Consider the following 6,671-nt stretch of genomic DNA (forward strand, 5'->3'; position numbering starts at 1 on the left):
CTAGCACAAGACACAGAAGCATAAGGACAAAAACCACCTTACAATATAGTCATGTCTTGCACTTCACAGCTCTTAAAGCATGTGTGTTTGAAGAAGAAAAAAAGAACTGAAATGTATAAAACCAGAAGCTATTCTGTGGAAAATGATTTCAGTCATCAGGCATGTGAAAGACAAGTCAAAGATTCAGTTCTCGGGATTCCCTGGTGGCGCAGTGGTTGAGAGTCTGCCTGCCGATGCAGGGGACACAGGTTCATGCCCCGGTCCGGGAAGTTCCCACATGCCGCGGAGCGGCTGGGTCCGTGAGCCACGGCCGCTGAGCCTGCGCGTCCGGAGACTGTGCTCCGCAACGGGAGAGGCCACAGCAGTGACAGTCCCGCGTACCACACAAAAAAAAAGATTCCATTTTCATCAATGCTTAGTCAAAACGGAAATTTTCTTCTGTCAAGAATATACTCCAGGGGCTTCCCTGATGGCGCAGTGGTTAAGAAGCCGCCTGCCAATGCAGGGGACACGGGTTCGAGCCCTGGTCCAGGAAGATCCCACTTGCAGCGGAGCAACAAAGCCCGTGCGCCACAACTACGGAGCCTGCGAGCCACAACTACTGAAGCCTGCGTGCCTAGAACCCGTGCTCTGCAACAAGAAAAGCCACCACAATGAGAAGCCTGCACACCGCAACAAAGAGTAGCCCCCACTCGCTGCAACTAGAGAAAGGCTGTGCACAGCAACGAAGACCCAACACAGCCAAAAATAAATAAATAAAAGAATATACTCCATCACTAATGTGTGTAATGGAATGGTGTGAATGAGTATTTTATCAGAATTCCTGTAATGCACAAACCTATAGTAGTACTGAAATCAGTAATGCATTTATAATACTAAATATTCATGAGGAAGTAATCCATAGAGGTTTTCTCAAAGTTAACAATGAAAATTAATATGACATTATCAATAATAAATTGTGAAGCTGAAATAAACTTTTCTAAACTATTAATAACTAAAAGCAAATTCTAATCAACCATGTTAATAGAAATCTATGTCTATAAACTACAAAGTTTATTTCTTAAAGTTTTATTTCTAAAATACATCAACTGTCATATGAGGAGGCAGTTAAAGAATACATAGCTAAAAGAGTGGGGGAAAAGTTTTATAGAGACACATCTGGCAGTAGTTAATTTTTAAATGTCATTTTTCTAGATTTTGTGACACCCATAGTATTGATATTTGAATGCATTTAAAATATTGTAATTTGAAGATTTGCTACTTCCAGGTAGAATAAAATATTTTGAAGCAAAACATTTCCACTGAGAAAAACAAAAAAAGCCAAATAAAGTAGCCAGTATTCAATCAAAAAGTTATAGACAAACCAAGAGATAGAATCATATGACTAAAATTCTAAGAACAGATAATACAAAAATATTTATATAAGATATTGTGTATCTTTATCAGGAAAAGTCTTTATCAAGAAAAGACTTTAAAATCATCAGAATTAATATTATATTTTATTTATTTATATACTTTATTTATATATTTATGTAAAGAACTTAAAGATAAAGCCCTAGTTAAGGCAGTGACAGTAGCAGTAGCAATGGGACTGAAAAGAAATGGTTATATTCAAGCATATTTTGTCAGTAAAAGTACAAGATCAAATGTCTGACTGCATACATGGAATGGATAGACAGAGTGGGAAAAATCAAAGTTAACTATAGAGGTTCTAGTGAAGATGGGGTTGCCACCACCCTACCCAAGGGGTTGCGATCATCCCCAAGGTCTAGGAGACTCAAAGGGAAGGTCATGGTCAGAGGAAAAGTTAATTGGTGGGAAAATAAAACTCCCAGTCTCTCCATCTCCTTATACCAGTTTTTTTTTTAACATGTTTACTGGAGTATAATTGCTGTACAATGGTGTGTTAGTTTCTGCTTTATAACAAAGTAAATCAGTGTTACATATACATATGTCCCCATATCTCTTCCCTCTTGCATCTCCCTCCCTCCCACCTTCCCTATCGCACCCCTTTAGGTGGTCACAAAGCACCGAGCTGATCTCCCTGTGCTATGCAGCTGCTTCCCACTAGCTATCTATTCCTTATACCAGTTTTGTTTTTCTGCTTATATACGTAGCAGCATTTCATTCAAGGGGAAAGTCATTGATCTGACTGGTCAAATTAAACAACATAGTTCAAGGCACATTTACAGTGGTTAGTTCCTCCACAATTTAGAAAGTCACGTTCACAATTTCCCTCTTCCTACACCACGGAACATATTGGCCATTCCTCCAAAGTTTCCACTGCATAGAGCAGACCAGAGATGACGTTAGCCCAGAACTGAGAGCTTGGCATGAGATGGTGTCAGCCCCACGTAGAGCTCTGGCATAAGTTATAACCCAACCCAGCTCTACAGAGAGCTCTGCATGGAATCCTGGGAGTAAACTCAGCCATAATAATGTGATTCTGTTTTTCATTTGCTTTTCTTCCTTGCTTAACTTTCCCTGGCCACTCTGACAAACAAACTTTCAGGCATTCCTGGGCCACTCACTAACTTTATTCCATTTAATGTCATCCAGATTCCCAAGAAAATTACTAACTATAAGGAGGGAAATTTGGAACATGGTGAGTTTTAGATGCCTGAAATATACAGGTCATTGAATCCAGTTAAGTAGCAAATTATCTGGATCTCAAACATGCCAGTAGAATAGCAGACTAAGCTCAATTTAATGTACTCTTACTGGAGACACATGTAAATTCTGGGTCAATTTTGAAAAAGTTAAAAGCACATACCTGAGATTAAAAGAAAGAAAGGAACACCTGCATGTTTCAGAAAGTAACAGGGAAATTAAACCCGAGAGAAATAAGAGCGGACTGATGTCTGTGGGTTCCGTTCCTCAGTATAGGCCTTATGTAAATAGGGGCTGGAGCTAGAAATCTAACATTACCTTGAGGCCAGGAATTTAGACTCAGGATGGAACAATATTGAGAAGTTGGTACAGATATCCTACAGAAATTTCATGAGGAACTGCTTAGTCCATTAAGAGGGCCAAGGGAGGTGGTGAGGAAGATTGATATCTCTTGAAAACCTTCAGGTACAGAAAACATCAACACCTCTGAAAAGTAGGCCTGTCCTTCCCAGAGTTGTGATGGCCAGGTTGTCACTAACCTGTAAAGCCCTGTATGAGTCAGAAACTGCAAGGAGAGTAATTCAAAGAAAAACAGATGCAGGATGGGTGTGGCAATAAATCCTAGGACCCTATCAGAAACAAAATTAAAACCACTCTAAAGGGAAATTTTAACAAACCAGAGCAGATAGTATCCTAACCAGAATAGAATAATAATTCTGAGGAAGTTACTTTAGTTAGTTAAGTAATATTCAATGCATTTCCATGGCCAGGCCTTTTTGAAGAATTCTAAAACATACACAAACAATTCATTTACATCTTACATATCCCACCATCCAGAGCAAAATTCACTTAACTACTGTACTGGTGGAAATTAGGAAGCACTATGGAGAAAATAAAAAGGTGTTTACCATAAAAAAATGTGAAGATAAGAAAGATAATGTCTAATTTTTAATTATCTTGTGGTTTATTGAAATCTTTTGGAAACCCAAAATAGAGAAAACCTAGGAGGAAATGAAGATTTAAATATTTAGAGATTTATCAACTCATCTATAAAAGCTTTATTAATCTCTTCTTTTAATAACATTCCTGAGAGTTATAAATGTGTCCAGTGATAGGGCTGAATAAGCCTGAGAGAATTTCAATTGTTTACTATTCTTGGTCAGCTATTAAGACCTTTCAGGAGCATCTTGATTTTCATGGCATCATCCAACAGAAAGCAGGATATTTTACAGAAAGTCCTGGTCCACTTTTTGGCTTGCTTTTGTGTTTATGTTTTTGTTTTTTTCACATTGGGTGGTACATTAGGCTACCTATTGCATACTCCCTCATTCATGCGTGCATTCATTCAAACAATATTTACTGAGTTGAGATATTTAATTAACACTCAATAAATGATGTTTAGATGAATGAATGCGCTTTTTTATCAAAGTAAGTGTAAGTACTGAGAAAAATTACAGAATGTATGATCCCAGCCCCACAGAAGTGTATAATTGTGTTGAGGATATAACATATGCTGATGAAATAACTAATATATCATATTGGACAGTTTCTAAGTTCAAAAATGAGTTTTTATAAATAATCAGAGCTTAAGGAGGACAAAGAAGGGACAGTTCATTATGCGTTGACTCTATCAATAAATGTACATTTCAGATGAGATCTGAGATTGACCTTAAAGAAAGAAGAGGACTTAGATATATGAACAGAGAACAAAAAAGGCATGGTGATAGCATGTGCATAGATAGTGTGGCCAATATTTATGTTCTTCATTAAAGATAGTCAGAGATAACCCAAATGTAACTGTTTCCATGGGTCCATTCTCAGTATCCAAACAAAACGGCAAATCCTATCTTAGTAAAACTAATGAAAAACACAGTCTTTAACAAAGACATTGTGAAGGAAAGGGGGAGAGAAAGGCTTGCATCCCACACCACACAACAAAACTTATTTATTTGTTTCATTTTCTCCCTCTGAAAATTTCCTCTCCCTCTCTCTGTATGTCTCTCTTCTCCCACATCTGGCCACACTCTACCAACCACCTTTCCAAATCTTTCCAGATCTCTCCATCCTAGTTTCATTATGCCACAACTTAAACATCTCACAGGTCTCCAGGATGCATCCGCATCACTTATTCCACAAAGACAAACAAAGGACACTTCTCAGGATCACGTTTCTTTGAAGGAAGAGGTCATGAGGAGTGATTATAAATAATATAAGGTGGAGAGCAGTGACTTAAAATACCATTTTTCCTCTTAGAATGTGAATACAGGGTACTTTGGGAAACTAGAAAAGCTAGAAAGGATTCATTGATAATTATTTATTTTCAATGAATAAAATAAAATGTAATAATACAGCTAAACTCTGACAGATTAACTTTTTCAAAAGTTGCTTTCACACACCTTCACTATTGGGATGTTTGACAAACACATCTTTCCTTCTTTACTTTTTTCTTTCTTTGCAGATACTGGCACCAAATTTTCAAACAATAAGAACTTTCCCATAAGTCCCTTGCCAGGCAAGATTAAGGTATAACAATCCAAACAGATTTTTGAAGAAGATAACTGGTTGAAAGCACAGGAAAAGAGCTGGGTTTCTCTTTTTCAACAATCACATAATGAGTAATGTGGGAATTGGTTTAAAAAGTCTCTCTCCATGAGGGGCTAAGGTTAAGATTAGAACTTCTGAGGCCAGAAGAGCAAAATAACTACAACAATCCACATATTTTCAAGAGCTGCCCTTTGGATGTGAGGGATTGATTTTTCCCACTATTTTTCAGCAACCCAACTGGTGTCTTTATTAAATGACATAAGAGAATACAGTGTGGCCAAGAAGGCTTAGATTTCCTTAGCCCCAAGTCAGATATTCTCAAGTGACTGTCCACTCAAATTAAAAAGAGAGATTTACAAGAGGAAACTGGATTCAACTGAGTGTACTTTTATTTCAACCCTTTACCTGAATTTTTTGTTTTGTTTTCAATTCTCCGCTGGAGTGCCTATATATATATATATATATATATATATATATATATATATATATATATATATATTTTTTTTTTTTTTTTTTTTTTTTTCCGGTTCGTGGGCCTCTCACTGTTGTGGCCTCTGCCATTGTGGAGCACAGGCTCTGGATGCGCAGGCCCAGCAGCCATGGCTCACAGGCCCAGCTGCTCCGTGGCATGTGGGATCTTCCCAGACCGGAGCATGAACCCGTGTCCCCTGCATCAGCAGGCGGACCCTCAACCACTGCACCACCAGTGAAGCCCTACATTAATATATTTTTAAGAACATTTCCTTAAGTTGAAGTATTCATTCAGTATATTCATTTACTATAATTGAGAAAAGCCAAATGACTTAGGCAAATTCATTTCTATATTGCCACAGCAGTGTATTGTGAACTAAATGACACCTGGCAGTTCTTTACTCAGATACTAACTCAATTAGAAGGCAGAACAAGGATACCTACCCATTCAGGGAAGGAAAGGTCACTTAGCCTCTGTAGCTGTCTTAGGTCTCTTATCATCACAGTAACAAATTGAAGACTAAAAACCATACGACCACCTCAATAGATGCAGAAAAAGCTTTTGAAAAAATTCAATATCCATTCATGGTAAAAACTCTCCAGAAAGTGGGCATAGAGGGAACATACCTCAACATAATAAAGGCCATATATGACAAGCCCATAGCTAACATACTCAATGGTGAAAAGCTGAAAGCATTTCCCCTAGGATCAGGAACAAGACAAGGATGCCCACTCTCACCACTTTTATTAACATAGTTTTGGAAGTCCTAGCCACAGCAATCAGACAAGAAAAAATAAATAAATAAAAGTACTTCAAAATGGAAAGGAAAAAGTAAAACTGTCACTATTTGCAGATGGCATGATACATAGAAAAAACTAAAGACACCATCAAAAAAGTATTAGAGCTCAAAAATGAACCTGGTAAATTTTCAGGATACAAAATTTATATATAGATATCAATTGTATTTCTATACACTAACAGTGAACTATCAGAAAGAGAAATTAAGGAAACAATCCCATTTACAATGGCATAAAAAAGAATAAAA

Source organism: Phocoena phocoena, chromosome 1 (assembly GCF_963924675.1).
Source record: "Phocoena phocoena chromosome 1, mPhoPho1.1, whole genome shotgun sequence".
Lineage (NCBI taxonomy): Eukaryota > Metazoa > Chordata > Mammalia > Artiodactyla > Phocoenidae > Phocoena > Phocoena phocoena.